The sequence below is a fragment of the Kogia breviceps genome, chromosome 2 (assembly GCF_026419965.1).
Source record: "Kogia breviceps isolate mKogBre1 chromosome 2, mKogBre1 haplotype 1, whole genome shotgun sequence".
NCBI lineage: Eukaryota > Metazoa > Chordata > Mammalia > Artiodactyla > Physeteridae > Kogia > Kogia breviceps.
This window is the reverse complement of record NC_081311.1, coordinates 85,235,339-85,252,910: the sequence shown is the minus strand read 5'-3', so window position 1 is coordinate 85,252,910 and position 17,572 is coordinate 85,235,339. Positions and strand designations below refer to the sequence as shown.

Genomic DNA, 17,572 nt, shown 5'->3' with positions numbered 1-17,572 from the left:
GTGTGAGCCAAACTGTAATTAACCTAGAGCCGTATATAAGGCTCGGGTAAAATAAGATGTTTCCAACACTTCCATTTGATATTTCCATCACTTTTGTATAAGCAAGTTCAGTGAAGGGGTTTGTCTTATTTGTCAGGTCAACATTAGAGAAATGAAGTGATTTCTTTCCAAGGATGTACATCTAATAATCTTGGCTGAAGCTTCAATATAGTTTTGAATGCTTTTCCATTGAAAATGATACCTCTCTTTCAGCTCCCCCATTTCTGAGAAGCATAAAATCTTATAATTTATTATTACCAAAGGGGAAAGGTGCAGGGAGGGATAAAGTAACAGTTTGGGATTAACACGTACACACTGCTATGTATAAAATAGATCATAAACACAGAACTACTGTATAGCACAGGGAACTACACTCAATATTTTGTAATAACCTAGAAGCGGAATAATCTGAAAACGAATAGATATTTTTATTGACATCATCTATCAATGACAGATACAATGTACCCCAAGGGAGGCCGATGGTCAGCGCTTCTGACCCTGAAGATTTCAATCATCTAAAGCTTGGACTGTGCCTACTGCCCAAGGCCCTTAATAAACATACATATACCCGTAGCTTAAAAATTTCCCAATTTGGGGTTCGGGGAGACACTGATTTGGAAAAATCCCTGGTGTTCTCCTTACATGAAAGGGACTCTACCTACAGCTAAAACATGCCTGACACCCAGAAGATGGTACACCATTTGATCAAGAAGAGTTTGGAAAAGACACGTCATCTCCTGGTAGTCGGGTTCACCCCTGCTGCCTCTTTTCTAACAAGCTCCCCACTTGCAGAATCAGCATGTTTAACCTCCTGTTTCGTACAGTTAGGAATTTGTCCAGAGGATGAACGGGAAGAGGGGGAACCAATGAGAGACTAGCTGTAGGTGAGTGGACAGGCACATGTCACTCTAATTTCCAATCAGGAAGAAGAATTAACCAAAGGCTCAGCCTGTCCCCTGGAACAAGAATATGGCCTGAAGCAGTCCTGCGGTTTTGTGGCCAGTTCCCAAAAGGGGGACTTAAAAATGGAGCTCAGGGGCACTGCAATTCACAAACCTGCAGGGTTATAAATGATAACCATCTTCCAAAAATATACTGAGGTAAGGCAACGAAAAGGATTTGAAAGCAAGGCAGAATTGCAGGAAACAGTTTTCAAGAGGTAGATTTGGAGTTGCCTTTAAAGAGCATGAAAAGCGGCAGTACTTCGCCAATGATGCAGTTGGCCAAAAAGGGCATATGCATTTTTCCTAAATATATTTAGGAAAAAACACAGACGCCCTTTTTGGCCAACTAAACAAGCAGGAAATGCAAATCAGCACTACAAAGAAGTCTCACTTCGCATCTGTCAAAAGGGCCATCCTGGAAAAGTGTAAAAACCAGAAATGCAGGACAGACCATGGAGAAAAGGGAGCCTTGTTACACTGATGGATGGGATGTAAATTGCCAACGGCCACTCTGGAATAGTGTATGGTGTTTCCTAAAACATCTAAAAAACAGAGCTACAATGCATAGGGCACTTCCACTCATGCGCGTATATATTCGGAAAACCAAAAATCGACAGGACACAGGCACCTCTAAGTTTAGGGCTGCTCGGTTTACAAGAACCTCGACTCGGGTACATCGTAAATATCCCAGGAAAGAGAAAAATGGGTAAACAAGTTGTGGTACTTATGTACAATGGAATATAACTCAGCCATGAAATCAATATCATAAGGCTACGAGTAGCATAATGAGTATATTTAGGTACGATGATGCTAAGTAAAATAAGTCAGAGAGAAAAAGAAACTTATAACATATCACTTATAGGGGGTTTCGAAAAATCGCTACACATGAACTGAATTACAAAACAGAACAGAGTCACGCTTTTACAAAACACACTTATGGCTGTTTAAGGGGAAAGGTGAGGTGGGGTGATGCATAAAATGAGTTTCAAGTTAGCACAGATACCATTCCATAAACCAAATATGTAATAGACATGACCTACTCGTTGCTCAGTGAACTGGACTCAACACACCCTATTCACCACAGAAGAATATATCTGTGTAGTAAGAATCTTAAAAAGTATTTATTGATATCTCTCTCTAAGTGAATCAACTGGGTGTAAAACGGCATAAACACAGCATTGAAACTCAGCCAAAACCCATCAAAAAATAAATTACAAAAAAATAAAAATAAAAAAACAAACATAGTGAAAGAGAGAGAAATTCTTACAAAATTCTTTCAGGGGCTGTGATGAAACCTAGATTGCCCACATCTAGACCCACAGCTGGAAGAAACATAAGGCTGGATACTCTTGTGGCCGAGATGATTGGTGAGGTTGGTAAGCAAATGCATACCCTTTAAGCAATACAACACAGCTACAGAGCATACGGCACTTCCACTCAAGGACGTGTATCTTGGCACCGGCCCTGCGGCGGAGTCTGGGTCCGGGCCAGCCACCCCCCGGAGTGTCTGGTGTGCCACTGTCTTCCAGGGCCCCATTCTGGTCGCCTGGGCCGGGCCAGGCCGGAGGGGAGCGCCCTCCTCCGGCGCGCGCTGTGGTGTGAGGGGCCTGACGAGGTGGGGCCTGCAGGGGTGTCCGGCGGAGGCGGAGGCGGAGGCGGCCTCGGCCGCGGGCTACTAAAGGAGAAGGCGGGGCGGGAGGCAAAAAGCCTACAGCACCCGGTATTCCCAGGCGGTCTCCCATCCAAGTACTAACCAGGCCCGACCCTGCTTAGCTTCCGAGATCAGACGGGATCGGGCGCGTTCAGGGTGGTATGGCCGTAGACGAGAGCAGAGGCGGCGGACTCCCTCTAGAGGCATAACTTCGCTGGCGCTTGCGCCTTACCGCCACCCCGGCGCCCAGCCCGCCCCGGCAGGGCCCCGCCCCCCGCCCAGGCAGGGGAACGGAGGCCTCGGGTAGGTGGCGGAAGGGTTGGCGACCTCCCAGCCCAGGGCGGGTGGGACCGAGCAAACCCTTCGGCGCTTGGCGCCCCGCCCCAGATCCCGCACTTCGCTCACAGGGACATGGCCCCGGAAGCTTCAGGGCCCGGGGCCCGCGGTCCCTTGGGCATCCCTCCTGCCCGCTCACGCGGCGCTAGGTGCAGCCTAGCCGCAGCCCGGGCCGGCACTCCTGCCCGACAGCAGTTGGCCCGAAGCCACTGGGAGCCACCATTGAGTCGGCACGGCCCCTTAGCCCCAGCAAGGCCACCCTCGCCCCCACGCCACCCGCCGAGCACAGGACCCCGCCCCGGGTGGCCGGCAGGTCCGGGGAAGCGACCCCGGTCCCCGCTCCCGCTCCCGACTCCGGCCGTGGCGAAACAGCGGAGGGGCTCTTTTTCCGGAGAGAGCTGTGGAGAGACACACGGGCAGACAGGTGGCTGCGCCGGGTCTGGGCGCTAGTGGGGGCCGCCAGGTGTTGGTCGAGGGGCTCGCGGGCCGCACGGCCGGCACTCGGGCCTGTGGCGGAGTCTGGGTCCGGGCCAGCCACCCCGGGAGCAGCTGGGGTGTGGCCGCCTTCCAGGGACACCTTCTGGCCGCATGGCCGGCGGGGAGCGCCCCCTCTGGCGCGCTGTGGTGGGAGGGGCCGGAGGAGGCGGGGCCGGCATTGGTGCCGGGCGGGGGCGGAGGCGGCCTCGGCCGCGGGCGACTAAAGGGGAAGGCGGGGCGGGAGGCAAAAAGCCTACAGCACCCGGTATTCCCAGGCGGTCTACCGTCCAGTTACCAAGGAGGCCCAACTTAGGCATCGTTCCAGAGGGCCCTCGTGTTTCCGATTTTTCGTCTCTTTTGCAACCTAGATTCTCCAGGTGGTTCCGTGCTTGACACTTCATCCTACATACTGATTGCTGCTCAGATCTTAGTGGTTCTTAGGCGTTGGCTGTGGATCAATATTTGTTGTTCCTTTCGTGACGTCTGTATCATCTGTAGTAAAGTGGTGGATGACTGAACGGTTGGAAGCTTTTGAAACTAGCAGCTCTTGTTTGAATGAGATTCACCCACACTCCTGTGATCTGTCCCCCACCCAGCACACCATCCATCTTGAGATTCCGTTTGTCACCTTATGACCAGTGGTCCCCTCTTGTGTTGTAACCTGAGATTTTTCTTTGTTCATTTTGCAGTTCTCAGATGCTCTCCAGCAGTAGGAAATGTTTGAACTGTCCGTGTTGCAAGTAGTTTCTTTGCAGTCAGAGTGAAATAAACTTTTGACAGGAGGTTGTAATCGATTCACGTGTGAAATTGCTTCAAATGTTACTGTTGTTCATTTTGACACACTGTTTCAGAGCCAGTATTGACGCTCTGACCACATTCTGGGAACAGGTGTTCATTGAAGTGTGATGTAAAAGTAAATAATTGCAAAAAGTATCATACATCATTAAAGAATCCTGGAAGCCCAGAGCAAGGGATTAGTAACTACCTGGGGAGTCAGGAATTTTGCAAGGACTTAACGTTGATGAAAGAGTTTGAAAGGTGTGAATAAATAGGCTGGAGGAAGAAAAGGCCTTCTTTCCAAAGTGGCATTGACTCTTGGAAACATTTACATCCAGGCAGAAGCATGCAGGGGCTGTGGTCGCTAGCCTCCACGCGAGGCGTTTGTCCTGGCCTTTGTGAGCCCCTCTTGGGTCTTCTGGCTTTTGACTCACGTGCAGTCCTTGCTCCAGGCCTCTCCTCTGGCCTGGGCCTCGCCTCTTCCCTCTAATTTTGACTTATTTCTCTGAAGTTGACCTGTGTTTTCACTGATCACATATTATATTCCCCTTATCAGTACTATTTTTAGTAAAACAAGTGTCATGTGGAACCATTTACCCACGTGACTTTGCCTTGTCACTTAAAAATAGTTCCAATTAAATGATAGCAGAGTACTCAGAGATCATTATTATGAGACATATCCCGATTTCAGAGATACTAAATTATAAAAACAGATTTGTCTTAGAATCCATGAAATGCATCACATCTCAGCAGCTGCACCTCCATATTTGCCCATCATCTGGGTTGCTTATTTCTTTTCTTTCTTTCTTAAATTTAGGTATAGTTGATTTACAATACTATATGTTTCAGGTGTACAATAATGATTCAAAATTTTAATAGATTATACTCCATTTGAAGTTATTATACACCTCAATGTTCATTGCAGCACTATTTACAATAGCCTGGACATGGAAGCAACCTAAATGTCCATCAACATAGGAATGGATAAAGAAGGTGTGCTATATGTATACAATGAAATATTACTTAGAAATTAAAAAAAGAATGAAATAATGCCATCTGCAGCAACATGCATGGACCTAGAGATTGCCATATGGAGTGAAGTAAGTCAGACACAGAAAGACAAATGTCATATGATATCACTTATATGTGGTATCTTAAAAAAAGGGAGGTACAAATGAACTTATTTACAAAACAGAAGCAGAGGCACGCATGTAGAAAACTAACTTATGGTTACCAGGAGATCAGGGTGGGGGAGGGATAAATTGGGAGACTGGGACTGACATATACACACACTACTATATATAAAATAGATAACTAATAAGGACCTGCTGTGATTGCACAAGGAACGCCACTCGGTACTCTCTAATGAACCTATATGGGAAAAGAATCTGGAAAAACAAAAAAGGTGGATATATGTATATGTACAACTGATTCACTTTGCGGTAGACCTGAAATTAACACAAATTGTGAATCAACTATACTCCAATAAATTTTTTTAAAAGTTAGTACAAAATACTGGCTATATTACCTGTGTTGTATAATGTAGCTTATTTATTTTATACATACATAGTGGTTTGTACCTATGAATCTTCTACCCCTATCTTGCCCCTCCCCCTTCCCCTTCCCTCTCCCCACTGGTTAACACTAGTTTGTTCTCTCGATCTGTGGGTTGCTCATTCCTGCTCTCACTGAGCTTGACCTCCCTGATTTCCCTCCCAGCCTCTGCCTAAGCCTGGAAGCCACCAGCACAGGGTCACCTGTTTCCTCTTCTGCCTTTCTGTCCTAGTCTCAAACATGACAAGGTCAGAGAACCTCAGGAACCCAGGCACTCTGGGCATCAGGTGTGTCAGGGAGTGGTGGTGGCTGGGGCAGATTGGTGAGGAGCCTGCAGCGTGGTGGTATCTGAGACCCACCATCTGGGGAGTGGGCGTTCCTGGGGGATGTCAGGGTGGTGACATGTCTGTGTGGACACTGCAGATTAGGAAGACAGCAGGCATGTTCTCTAGGCTTAACCAGCCTTGGAGAAACAGGAGTTTCTCCTACAATGGACTTGAATCTCAGAGATCATAGTGCAGGTACCCTGGTCCCCAGCCCTGGCAGTTCCCACACAACAGGACCCGTGGCTGCTTCAACACTTGCAGGTGTAGCTTTTACAGGTGCTACACGGGTGGTTCACGACCAGAGTAGGGCCAGTGGCTTCCTCCCTCTTCTGGTCCTGGCCTCTTAGGTGCTGTCCTCAGTGACACAGGGAAGGGTCAGGGTGAGCATCTCAGCCCAGAAAGTCTTGGTGGTCTGTGTTTCTTTCATTAAAAGCCTCTGTGCTTTTTTAAGACAGAACGTTTAACTTGGAAAACAAAAGCTCTCATCAATTTTCTTTCGGAGAGCCAGCACAACTGAGCCTCTGAGCGTTCTTCCTGCAGGCTGTGCGGAGAGACAGAGGCTGTTCACCAGCTTTCGCTGGGCCATGTCTCTGGTTCAGAACTTTGGAACTTGTGAAAACTTATTGTTACAGTAGAATTAAAAGGCCTTACCTTGTTTGAGTAAAATTTTAACTTAGATTGAGTCTTTCAGTTGTTAGACTTACATTTTGTCATGTCTACCTTACAGATATTTTCCCTAAAGCTGATAATATGGCATGACTATGCAGTAGGGGGAAGGGTATAAGGTCCTAAACGTGAAAGACATTTTAGCCACTTAATTATAAAATGCATTTCTACCCAGAATTCTCTCAGAGTCGTGCTGATGCCTAAAAGATGTGATCCACTCTTGTGTCCTTAAAACTGAAAATCAAAAGGGTACTGAGGTGCTTGATTAAATAATGTCTCCAGAGTGTTAGCATGAGGTTCATGAGCCTACGGGCTTTCAGAAACCTCCCGTCAGTGCGCAGCAGGCCTCTGGTCAAATGTGAGCCCGTCCTGGGGCCCAGCACCCTCTTGGCAACGGGGGTAAACAAAGTCTCTGCTTCTGAGGATGTCAGCAGGTCAGTAAGTAGACAATGCATGGCAAGACTGGGGCGACGGGGTTGGGATAGAGGAATGTGGTACAAGGACGTGGCACCCTCTCTGAAGACCTGGTGCTTAAATTAAAACCTGAATAAAGATCCTTAAAAAAAAAAGATCCTTATCAGAAATTTGACCCAACTGACAGCAAGTGACACCACCCTGTATCCTCAGCAAAGCTGGGTGAAGAGGGGGGTCTCTCCCCCAGCTGGACAGTTGTCCAGAGCACTAGTGAATAAGAGGAATGAAACATCACTAGAGGAATTCAGCAGAGTGTAAATGGGTCCTTCTGACAAAGTTGAGATAACTTCCCAGTGGAAATAGAAACTGCTGGTCAGGGCAGAGCCATCTCTGTGCAGGACTTAACATGGTCAATATCGTCTCTCCCAGCAGCTTGAAAGTGGACGCACAGGGCTGTTTACAGGAAAGGAGAGATCTGTTTTGCCTAAACATTAACACCTTTAATAAGACTCTCGAGAAAGTCATTGTTTCAGAGGAATGACAAAGGAGAACCCAAGAGAGAACACGAACTCTTACCTCCTAGGGTGTCTCCTTTAGGATGGGTTCTATTTTAGGAAAAAGCTGATGCAAAAACTGACTCATAGGACAAGAGGGCCTGCTCCTCATGGGCCAGCTCCACATCCTTCTGGAACAGTCTATGATGACTTAATCGCACAGGATCCTTCTTCATCCCCAGCATAGATGTCTTACAGTCTTTCTCTTAAGAAACAAAGAGGTGGTAAGTTTTATTGTTATTTTTCAACGTGGAACGTGAATTTAAAAATATGACAACCAAGAGAGAAGGAGAGACAGAAAAATGCACTTGAAACTCCCTATTTTCAACTTTAGCACAGTGATTACTAACCAGTGGACGCTAGGAAACTGTTCATCTCTGAGTGACTTTACATATTTGTGTTTCCACTTTTCCAAAGAATATGGATTTTGCGATTAATATGAATTTGTTTAATTATATAACTGAGCTCTTTCCTTCTCAGTTCTTTGCAGTGAATGTACACCAAAGGCTAAACCACCACCATGAGGGAGTCAATCAACATAAGTAAACACATGTGTGTGCACACACATGGAAGGAGGTCCTTAAACTCAAGCCAGCGGCAAGGACGACGCTTGCTCACATACTCGCACTCAGTGCTCTTCTAGAAAACAGATGCAGAGCTCTAGGGCCTTCTTTGGCCGTGCTGCATGGCTTGTAGGATCTTAGTTTCCCGACCAGGGATCCGAACCCGCCCTCGGCAGTGAAAGCGCGGTGTCCTAACCACTGGACCTCGAGGGAATTCCAGTAGTCACTTTTCATCTAAAGAATAATTTTTATTAGCACAAATTTAACCTTATAACAAACGTTAAGGTTGTGGTGCACGGGCTTAGTTGCTTTGCAGCACGTGGGATCTTCCCGGACCAGGAATCGAACCCATGTTCCCTACATTGGCAGGCGGATTCTTAAGCACTGTACCACAAGCGAGGTCCTGAGGACTTTTTTTTTTAATGAAGAAATTCTACAAGAACTATTTGACTCCATCAGAAGAGGCAACATAAGGAAAATGCATATCCCAGAATGAGGAGAGAGGGAGAAGCAGAGAGATTATTTAAAGAATTAATAGCTGAGAACTTCCCAAACTGGGGAAGGAACTGGATACACAAGTCCATGAAGCTAAGAGAACTCCTAGTTACCTCAATGCAAAAAGACCTTCTCCAAGACATGTTATATTAAAACTGTCAAAAGTCACAATTTAGGGGACTTGGGGACTTCCCTGGTGGTGAAGTGGTTAAGAATCTGCCTGCCAATGCAGGAGACAAGAGAAGCCACCTGTGCTCCTCGACAAGAGAAGCCACCGCAATGAGAAGCCCGTGCACAGCAATGAAGAGTAGCCCCTGCTCACCTCAACTAGAGAAAGCCCGCACGCAGTAATGAAGACCCAACACAGCCTAAAATAAATAAATAAAAATAAATAAGTTTAAAAAAAAGAAATCTTCATTCTCTCTCCTCTTCTACCTGAATCATTTCTAGATTTCTATCCTCGAGCTCATAATTCTCTCTTCCATGTGGTCTGCTCTATTTCCAGTACTTTCTTATGCATTCCTCATCTCCTTTATTGAGTTCTTTAGCTTCAGAATTTCTGTTTGATTCTTTTTAGAGTTTCAGCCTCTTTGGTAAAGTATTCTTTCTGTTCATTAATTTTGCTCCTGAGCTCATTGAACTGCCTTTCTGAGTTTTCTTGTAGCTTGTTAAGTTTCTTCATGACAGCTATTTTGCATTCTCTATCAGTGAGATCACAAACTCCTGTGACTTTGTTTGGTTTCTGGATAATTGTCATTTTCTTTCTGTGATATCGCGTTACCACGGTTTTTCATGATGCTTGATGAGTGGTTCCTTTGCGAGTGCATTTGAAATAGCCAACACCTTTCCTATTTAAGTAAATCTTTTTTTATGTTCATTCTCACAATTTAACAGGTTCTTAATTCGAGGCCTTTCTTTGGTTTCCCAGTAGGTGGCGATGGAGCACAATATTTTGGCTTCACTACCGGCTCTGCCTCTGGTTATATTTGAGAATTGGCACTTACCAGCCTCTGCCAGAGGTGTTGTAGGTGCCCTTGTTGCTGCGGGTGTCACTGGTGTCGCTGATGCCCTGCTGCTGCGGGTGTCACTGGTGTCGCTGCTGGGGGCACTGCGATGGTGGGTGCCTCTGCCACGTGTGGGGTCGCTGGGGGCGGGCACCACCGCCACGGCATGGGAGGGAGTGAGAGAAAGGGGGAACTGGGGTTGCAGGTGACTTCTCCTTGGGTGGGGGGCTGGGTTGGCGGGTGCTGCCGAAGCTGGAGGGACTGGGGTGGTGGGCCCTGCCACCACCACTGCCCAGTTCCCTGTGGCCACGGGTGCCGCTGTGGCTGGCGGCAGGCGTGGTGGGCACCACCTCCGTTGTTCCCGCGGTTCTGCCCTCTCTGTGTGTCCCGTCCACACGCCTTCAGGTGCACAGATGTGTGGAGCTCTCCAGAGTCCCAGTGTGCCGGGCAGAGGTGCCTTTGCTGAGTTGTGGATGTTTTACTAGTTGTAGGATGAAGGGGAGAGACAACGGGAGCTTCTCATGCAGCTGTGACGCTGACCCCTCTCTCACAGTGATCCATTATTAAAGGCTAAAAAATTTTAAACTACTCAAGGGCTTTATGAAATCTTTTATTTTCTAATTATCCACATGTTATTCTTATCTGCTACCATACCCTGTCTCCACCTCTACCCCAGCTCAAAATATCACAGAAGACCCTGCCTTTTACCTGCCACCTACACCCTCCCTTCCCCAGTACCTAAGGAAGACTCTGCCTAGGCACAGAGAATAGAGATTTTTTTTTTTTTTTTAAACAGGAGTCCTATTTTATTTATTTATTTATTAAATTAATTAATTTATTTTTGGCTGCGTTGGGTCTTCGTTGCTGTGCATGGGCTTTACCGCGAGCGGGAGCTACTCTTCGCTGTGATGTGTGGACTCATTGCGGTGGCTTCTCTTGTTGCGGAGCATGGGCTCTTAGGTGCGTGGTCTTCAGTAGTTGTGGCATGAGGGCTCAGTAGTTGTGGCTCACGGGCCCTAGAGCAAAGGCTCAGTAGTTGTGGCGTACGGGGTTAGTTGCTCCGTGGCGTGTGGGATCTTCCTGGAGCAGGGCTCGAACCCTTGTCCCCTGCATTGGCAGGTGGATTCTTATTTGGCAAGAATATGTAGAATCTTAACCACTGCGCCACCAGGGAAGTCCAGATCTTTGTTTCTTGATTAGAGTCTTTTGTTTCTTGTTCTTTTGTTCTCTGTTGTTTAAATTTTTTTTTCCTACTGATTCCGAAATCAGTTTTACAACAGCTTTACAACATTTGTGGATGTAACAAAATCAGATATCTGTAAAAATCAAATCTTCAAAAGAAAAATAATTAGGGGAAGAGTATTTACATAACCAAAGAGTGTTGTTAAAGTTTTCTCTGAACAGCTCCTTTAAATTATCAAGCTCTCCTAACACATTATAAAATATATACTGAATTTGCAAAAATTGGATTTGTGTATAACTTTTCAGGAACACCCATAGCCCACGTCCAGCAGTGCCCCTGACTACTCATGTAAGTTTCACTCAGTGTCCAGTAAGGAGGGTCCAGGCTTTTTTGTTTTTGTTTTTGCATTACGCGGGTCTCTCACTGTTGTGGCCTCTCCCGTTGCGGAGCACAGGCTCCGGACGCGCAGGCTCAGCGGCCATGGCTCACGGGCCCAGCCGCTCCGCCGCATGTGGGATCCTCCCGGACCGGTGCACGAACCCGTGTCCCCTGCATCGGCAGGCGGACTCTCAACCACTGCGCCACCAGGGAAGCCCCAGGCTTTTTTAAATACAGAAAGTTGAACAAGATAAACCATCATTCCCTTCAGTAATAATTAACCCTATGAGTTATTAATCCATGTGTTAATAAAAACAATAAAACAATAAATCAAAGCTTTTCAATAACAACAATCATTATGAAAACAGGTTCAAGTGAAGGTGTTTTTGTTTACAATTTGTGTTCATGCCTGACTTGGGTTACATGGCTTGGTAGTGCTCACTCATCGTGAACTCGTCTTAGCCCATCCACCTGCCATCAACAGTAGGTTTCTAGGCTGGTAAACTTCAAGCACTTAAGAATTTAAATTTGATCTGATTCCCAGATAGGATTTAATGGGCTTGAAGTGTGTTAAAGGAAAATATTAAAAGATATTCAAGGAAAAGGACATTGATATCCAGCTCAGCTGTAGAAGTCACATCATCAAGTTAATAATTAATTTTAGGCTAATTGACAACTGTGTAGCTAACAAAGCTGATTTTTAAAATATTTATTTTTTATTGAGATGTAACTGACATATAACACTGTATTCGTTTCAGGTACACAGCATAAGGATTTGATATTTGTATACATGGAGAAATGATCACCACAGTAAGTATAGTTAATATCCTTCACCATACATAGTTACAAAAATTTTTTGCTCCTGATGAGAACTTTAAAGTGCTATTCTCTCAGCAACTTTCAAATATGCAAAACAGTATAATTAACTGTAGTCATCATGCTGTACGTGACACCCCCAGGACTTATTTACTTTATAGCTAGCAGTTAGGAATTCCCTGGCAGTTAGGACATGGTGCTTTCACTGCCCAAGAACCCGGGTTCGATCCCTGGTAGCGGAATTAAGATCCTGCAAGTCTGGTCGCGGCCAAAAAAAAAAGTATTTAGTATCTTTGGACAACATTCCCGCATTTTATTCACCCCCACCATCTCCACTTCTAGCAGCCACTTCTAGATGTTCTGTGCATCTACGAGCTCACTTTTATTGTTTTAGTTTTTAAAATATTCCACACATAAGTGAGATCATCAAATAAGACTTATTTATTTATTTTCTATTATTTTTAAAAATTGAAGTATAATTTACAATGTGTTAATTTTGAGTGTACAGCAAAGTGATTCAGTTTTGTGTGTGTGTGTGTGTGTGTTTGTGTGTGTGTATATTCTTTTTCAGGTTCTTTTCCATTATACTTTATTACAAGGTATTGAGTATAGTTCCCTGTGCTATATAGTAGGTTCTTGTTGTTTGCCAAAGGTGATTTTTAAAGTTAACATTACCTATTACCAAGGTAATATTCCTTTTTCCTCCAAGGATTGGTGACAAATGCAATGAAAGCATTAGAATAATAGGATTTTAGAGCTGAAGGAAACAATTTTTCTACATGAAAGTTCAAAGGTTTCTCCCATATATAGTCTGTGTTTCACAAATCAGTTTAGGCTAGACCATAAATCTACTCAGTGCCAGACCATATCTCAGAATTTGCAGTTTCGTGTTTTTTCCATCGCTCCACACCCATTTCAGATTGCCCAGGACGGATGTTTCCTTCCAGAAACTGTTTGCTCAGCTCTGGTGTCAGCTGGGAGGACGCCCTCTCCTCAGCCCTGCTGGATCTCTTCCCACAAGCTGATTTCAGCAACTGAGTAGATACTGTTACCACCAGCTTCAGTAACCAGGCCAAGGTTTCTGGACCTACATGTGGATACAAGAGACCATTTTATTACTGATCTGTTTTATGACTAGGAGAGTGACCTGTTTTTTGTCTTACTCGCTTAGTGCAGCCTTATAAAAATTATTCTGCACCTCAGTTTCTCAAGACATGAATAGAAGCAAAAGGAGTAATAGAAGTTGTAATAAATTAAAGCAAGGGAACGTGGCAAGAGCAGACATTTGGAATTTAGGAAAATAGAGAGTAATCAAAAAGCCTGTTTTGAAAAAGCTAACAGTGGTTTTGTTAGAAGTTGCAATTTGGGTTATTTTTTCCCCTGCTTTTCTTTATTTTTCAAAATTCCTGCATTATTTCATGTATTTTATATGAAAACTATAAAACATGTTTTTAAAAACACTGTCTCTTAGAAACATTTACTCTGAGGCTGCTTCTCAGCTAAGGAAATTAACTTGTGCTCAGAAGAGAGTTCCAATTATTAGATCCTGTGTCTTTTTTTTTCTATTTCTTATTCACTAGCAGAAGAATTAAACTGAAAAGAAAATTTCTATTACGTGTTTTTCTCTCCCCTTGGAAGAAAGGTGCTTTGTGATTCATGATTTTTTTATATCTGAAAATTCACTTTAACTTGGCTTGTCTTCTTTTCTATTTCTTGCTCTTCTTTTCTTTACTTTACTTCCTGTCTTTCTCTTCTTAATAGTTTATTGTCTGACACACATACAGATTTTTAGATTTTATCTTTTATCATTCCCATGCTAAAAGTAATGACTGACATTATTGATGAGGTTAATAAATAGGGGAAGTTGGCAAAAAAGAAATAATAACACTTTTTAATAAAGTTTATTTATTTATTTTAATTGAAGCATAGTTGATTTACAATGTTGTGTTAGCTTTAGGTGTACAGCAAAGTGATTCAGTTATATATATATATATTCTTTTTCATATTATTTTCCATTATGATTTATCACAGAATATTGAATATAGTTCTGTATAGAGTCGCACCTTGTTGTTTTTCCATCCTATATACAATGGCTTGCATCTGCTAACCCAAACCTCCCAATCCACCCCTCCCCGACCTCCCTCCTCTTTGGCAACCACAAGTCTGTCCTCTATGTCTGTGAGTCTGTTTCTGTTTCTTAAATAAGTTCATTTGTGTCATATTCTAGATTCCACATGTAAATGATATTATGATATTTGTCTTTCCTTTATGACTTACTTCACTTAGTATGATAATCTCTAGGTCCATCCATGTAGCTGCAAATGACATTATTTCATTCTTTTTTTATGACTAATATTCCATTATATCTCTATCTCTATCTATCTATCTATCTATCTATCTATCTATCTATCTATCTATCTCATATCTTCTTTATCCATTCGTCTGCCAGTGAGCACTTAGGTTGTTTCCATGACCTGGCTATTGTAAATAGTGCCGCTATGAACATTGGTGTGCATGTATCTTTTCAAATTGTGGTTTTCTCAGGGTATGTGCTCAGGAGTGGGATTGCTGGGTCGTATGGTAGTTCTATTTTTAGTTTTTTAGGGAACCTCCATACAGTTCTCCATAGTGGCTGCACCAATTTACATTCCCACCAAGAAATAATAACTCTTAGGAAATAAGAAGGGGGCATAAATGCCCTTGAAGTTTTAAATCTGTGTTCTACATATTCTTGCCAAATCTGACTGACAGTGTAATGATCCGAGCTGCCTCAGGACCACACTGCCAGGCCCTAGACCCATGGGCATCACTGAAAACACAGCCCAGACAGATGCAGTAAAAATAAAAGTGGTTAGCACTTGGTGCTCTCACTGCCAGGGGCCTGGGTTCGATCCCTGGTCGGGGAACTAAGATCCCACGAGCTGCACAGCCAAAAAAAGTGTAAAAAAAGATAAACATTTCGCCTGTCTCCTGCCTGCTGAGCACTCTATGTCCTTGTCTTTCAAAAAGCGGGGCAGCTGTGATCAAGCCTGTTGAAAGCACAGAGATATGTCAGCACCTTCATATTTATTGTAGGACTCAATCCTCCCCCAGGAAAAGCAAGCTGCATATCCTATTATGAAATTTTATCTTGTGTAAGGCACAAACCCCCTCAGTGTCCTTTCCCTTTGAGTCCTTTTCTGCAGAGAGACAGGCATGGAGACTCAGGCGAAGACTTGGCCTGCCAGTCAGCCAGGCCTCTGGAGCCAGCCCAGGGAGGAGGGGGTGCGGGTGGAGGGGACGTGTGGTTTGGATTATCAGGGGGAGGTTTAGCAGCTGTTTGCTTGGGTGACCAACAGTCAGCAAGGCTAAGATGCCATGACTTCTCAGGAAGGAACCGGAAGGCCAGGGAGATAGATGTGCTGAAATAGGTTTATCATGGTGATCTCCGCCCTCCTTACCCCACCTCCTTGGGGAGCCAGAGGGCAGCCCTTCACTGACACATTGGGAAAATTGTCAACAGTTTGTTGGGAGGCAGAGAAGAGCTCTGTGGTTGCTGTCCTCTGGGGCCAGGGTTGGTGGGAGATGCTGCCATTGAGTGTGCTCCCTGATTTCAGAGAGGAGGCAGGATCCCAGGGAGAAGGACAGGATCCCAAGGAGTAGGATAGGATCCCAGGGAGGAGGACAGGATCCCAAGGAGGAGGACAGGATCCCAGGGAGGAGGCAGGATCCCAGGGAGGAAGACAGGATCCCAGGGAGGAGGACAGGATTCCAGGGAGGAGGCAGGATCCCAGGGAGTAGGATAGGATCCCAGGGAGGAGGACAGGAACCCAGGGAGGAGGACAGGATTCCAGGGAGTAGGATAGGATCTCAGGGAGGAGGACAGGAACCCAGGGAGGAGGACAGGAACCCAGGGAGGAGGCAGGATCCCAGGGAGGAAGACAGGATTCCAGGGAGGAGGACAGGATCCCAGGGAGGAGGCAGGATCCCAGAGAGGAGGATAGGATTCCAGGGAGGAGGCAGGATTCCAGGGAGGAGGCAGGATCCCAGGGAGGAGGACAGGATCCCAGGGAGGAGGCAGGATCCCAGGGAGGGGGACAGGGTCCCAGGGAGGAGGCAGGATCCCAGGGAGTATGATAGGATCCCAGGGAGGAGGACAGGATCCCAGGGAGTAGGATAGGATCCCAGGGAGGAGGACAGGATCCCAGGGGGTAGGATAGGATCCCAGGGAGGGGGACAGGATCCCAGGGAGGAGGCAGGATCCCAGAGAGGAGGACAGGATTCCAGGGAGGAGGCAGGATCCCAGGGAGTATGATAGGATCCCAGGGAGGAGGACAGGATCCCAGGGAGTAGGATAGGATCCCAGGGAGGAGGACAGGATCCCAGGGAGTAGGATAGGATCCCAGGGAGGAGGACAGGTTTGCAGGAAGGAGGCAGGATCCCAGGGAGGAGGACAGGTTTGCAGGAAGGAGGCAGGATCCCAGAAGCACTATGAAACCAGCAAAAGAGCGGTTGGACTGGTGACTTTTATGGGTGGTTGAGACTAAATAGTCAACAGTGTCTTGAACTGTAAGATATTGGAGGGACGCTAATGGGTCACAGTATCCTTAGGAATGAAATAGGTGGGCAATCTATAATTGATCTATATAACAGCAACAATTCTAGTTTTGTTTGTTTGTTTGCTTTTGTAATATCCCTTTTTTATGAAACGTGGAGAATAGGCAAATCCTTAGAGACAAAAAGTAGATTAGTTGTAGCCTGGGCTGAGGGTGGAGTGGGCATTGTGGCTAAGCGGGGACTGGGTGAATCAGGGGGCTGGACCATTGTATGGACCAGCATGCTTATCTCTGTAGATGTGTGTATGTTTTGCATAGGGCTGAAGAAACCAGAACGAAAGCCTGCAGAAAAGCACCTGACAGCTTCGAGCTCCAGGACACCAAGCTTGGGATCCGCCTCCACCCAGAAGCCTGCCCTCCAGGGACAGGCAAACCCCGTCCGGATTCAAAACCGGTCTTGCAGACCTGGGCCTGTTGGAGATGGAGAGAGGGCTTGGGATACCGGTCCAACCTTGTCCGTCCCGTGGCACCTGGAAGAAGTGGCCGCCCCATCTGCCCGTCTCCGTGCAGCTCATCTCGATCCTGAGCTCCTGATGCTCTGCCCCAATGCGCAATTTTTTTTTCTTTTAATTAAAAAAAAGTGTTTTGGCTGTGTTGGGTTTTGGCTTCAGTGTGTGGGCTTTTGGCGAGCAGGGGCTACTCCCCATTGCGGTGCGTGGGTTTCTCATTGTGGTGGCTTCTCTTGTTGCGGAACACAGGCTCTAGGCCCACGGGCTTCAGTAGTTGTGGCACACGGGCTTAGCTGCTCCGTGGCATGTGGGATCTTCCCGGACCAGGGCTCGAACCTATGTCCCCTGCAC

General features: G+C 45.8%; 1 long non-coding RNA gene and 1 other non-coding gene across 2 annotated transcripts; one reads left to right on the top strand and one right to left on the bottom strand.

Annotated features, from left to right (window-relative positions):
* Nucleotides 1-2,688: 2,688 nt before the first annotated feature.
* On the bottom strand, nucleotides 2,689-2,807 carry LOC131751643 (5S ribosomal RNA). The gene has a single exon (XR_009334221.1). It is a non-coding gene; the product is annotated as a 5S ribosomal RNA (ribosomal RNA).
* A 230-nt stretch (nucleotides 2,808-3,037) lies between these two features.
* Nucleotides 3,038-17,317, top strand: LOC136793577 (uncharacterized). The gene is made up of 3 exons (XR_010839048.1): nucleotides 3,038-3,394; nucleotides 12,120-12,171; nucleotides 17,031-17,317. It is a non-coding gene; the product is annotated as an uncharacterized lncRNA (long non-coding RNA).
* Nucleotides 17,318-17,572: the final 255 nt, after the last annotated feature.